General features: G+C 30.6%; 1 long non-coding RNA gene across 1 annotated transcript; it reads left to right on the top strand.

The window, feature by feature from the left end:
• Positions 1–392: 392 nt before the first annotated feature.
• LOC140179558 (uncharacterized) lies at positions 393–1301 on the top strand. The gene is made up of 2 exons (XR_011873079.1): positions 393–610; positions 751–1301. It is a non-coding gene; the product is annotated as an uncharacterized lncRNA (long non-coding RNA).
• The last annotated feature ends 1426 nt before the right edge of the window (positions 1302–2727 follow it).

Here is a 2727-nt window from a genome sequence, read left to right as displayed (position 1 = left end):
ATATTATCGATGACCTGTTATAATTATTTTAATACGTTCTATTCTTTGGACTTCAATTTCGCTTCGAAAAACTATAGGGTAGGCAATGAAAATATTAAATAATGTAAACAATGGATGGATATATTGGATGTTCAATTCACTAAGTGTAGGTGTGCAGATAATTATCCTAATATTAAGATTTAGGTAGGTAATTTAAGAGTGTAATATATTTTTATTTTATTGGACTAATTTTAGAGTCCATTATTCACATTGTTCACAAAAACTATTGTGTACCTAACAAAGTCCAACTGCTTCACCTAGCTAGTAAGGCACTACCTAAGTAACCTAACATTTTGTGAGCTTACATTATTATTCTTTTTTTTCTTCTTCCCACTTCAGAAGTCCACATTATTAACATTTTAATTTGAACTCTCGCTGACTGGTAGGTTTGAATATCAGCTCTAGGTAATGGTTTGATAAGCTAGCTAGACTTTGAGAAAATTAAAACAAGCAAAAATGGATCCAATTCAATATCGTTTCTTTAACCCTCTATCTAAAGCCGCACTAATTAAGTTACAAGCTAAGGCGGCTTCATCATATATCACCGTCACAACAACTTATAATAATTATGGTATGCATATATATTTATCAATCTTGTTCTTCATTTCCATTTTTTTAGGGCCTTCTTTATTTCTCGGATCCTAAATTATATATATTTTTTTCTCAATTTGCTTGCCTTTTTTCCTTTTATTTTTTTGGGTTACGTTGCAGATTTTTACAACTTTGATGTTTAGGTCAATGGTGAGGCTTTTAACATCGTTAATTGGAGAGCCTGCTACTTCAATATCAACCTTGCTATACTATAGTGGTCTTCTGCCTCATAATGTGGTTCTTCTAAGAATGGTTCGGCATGAGTTGCTAGATCAAGAAAACCACCTCTTCCATTTTCTCATCACCTTAATGAGTTGTTTTTGGTGAACAATTGAACATGTGGCATTGTAGATTTTAATCATCTTCAACATCTGATCTACGATCCAAATTTGATGGTTATTATTAGCATTAAATTGGTGAGAGGAAGCTCAGAGACAGAAAACAATAATTGCTTATTGAGGAAAGAGAACAATTATTATGAAAATGTTTTTTTGCATGTGTTGTAAGCTTGATGATTGCTGATATTCTTGTGAACGGTTAGGCGTTTTATTTAGTTAGTTTATATTTGATGTGATATGCTCTAGCGTCTATATAATATAAATATTAATTTTTTTAGCGTCTAATCCATCACATCAATGATTAATACATGGCAAATTGAAAGTTTATTATTTAAGGATTTGTTATTGATCAATGTGTTGTTATATGTACAAGATGAGATTTGAATACTCAATATTTATTTAAGTAAATTAATAAACTAATAACTACTAAATCAATTCAAATTTATTTAAGAAAATTATTTTCACATCCCACACTTACACTTAGCTCATTTCTTTTAAGAAAAAAAAGTAGATGTATCAAGGATTTTGAACTAAATTCTTAAATAAGTGACTGAATGAAAAAAAATAAAATTATCATTTTTTTCTCTCTTCTTTTTTTAGCATATTAAAAGTTAATACTAAAATTTTTTTAGAACAATACAAAAAAATTCTTAAAAAAATACAAAAAATATGAAAAAAATAATACAAAAATTATATATATATATATAATCCACACAAAAAAGGGAAAAACATGAAGAAAATAGGAGGATAAAATTAAAAAAAGAAGAGAAGCAAAAAAAATTTATCCTATTTTTATTTGATCTAAATCAAATGAGCCAAACCTGTTATTGATAAAAATGTAACCAAAAAAATAGTATATACTTAAACTCTATGACTTATTGCAACTTCTAGTTTTGGGCTTAATTTTTATATACTCATAGTTGCATAACTTTATTTATAGGATAAATATCCTTTCTTATTCCTAAAATTTTTTCTGTGAAACATAGCGCGTCTTAATTATTCTTAAACTTCATCCAAGCCACCCCCATCTACTAACATAAATGAACAAGACAATCTCTGCAACTAGATGACAACCAATTACCAGTTTGACGTATCAAATTGAGACTGAGATATCAAAATATCAGTGTCAAGTATCAGGTGTCAATTCTTTTGGTTGGAGGGACTAAAAATTCTCCTCTTTAATATCTTCCTCTTTTTCTTCATCCTCCTTCTCTTCTTTTTTTTTCTTCTTCAAAATCATCATCAATGACTTTTTCTTCTTCTTTAGAGCCAGCATTAATGACTACCCATAGACTAGAAAAGAACCCCTGAAAATCCACACAAAACCATAAAACCCAAGTTCGTGCCTACATCAAAAACAAATCCAAGTTCATGACTTTTCTTTCTCCACACTATAACATTGTTCAGAATTTCGGAGCCTATGAGAATTCTGATTCTCTCTCCATCGTTGCTGAGCTTTGCGAACAAGAAACCCTATTTGACTGAATTGCTGATCGACCTTTCCCAGAGAGAGGCGGCTGCAAGGTTTGCGAACAAGAAACCCTATCGCACAGGGATGATTTGCAAGAATCCTTAAACGAGAATTTCAGTAGAGCAAGCTTTGAGTAAGTTTTTAACTTCTCTTTTTTATATATATATTCATGATTAGTAAGTTGTTGTGAACTTATATTCTTGTTCTTGGAGATTTACCTGATGGCGGTGCTGAGTGGTGGTGTCTGTGGCGGAAGAAAAATTTGGATGCGAGGCGATTCAGATTGGG

Source organism: Arachis hypogaea, chromosome 15 (genome assembly GCF_003086295.3).
Source record: "Arachis hypogaea cultivar Tifrunner chromosome 15, arahy.Tifrunner.gnm2.J5K5, whole genome shotgun sequence".
NCBI lineage: Eukaryota > Viridiplantae > Streptophyta > Magnoliopsida > Fabales > Fabaceae > Arachis > Arachis hypogaea.
Note: the sequence above shows the minus strand (reverse complement) of the source record. Positions and strands in the feature narration are given on the sequence as shown.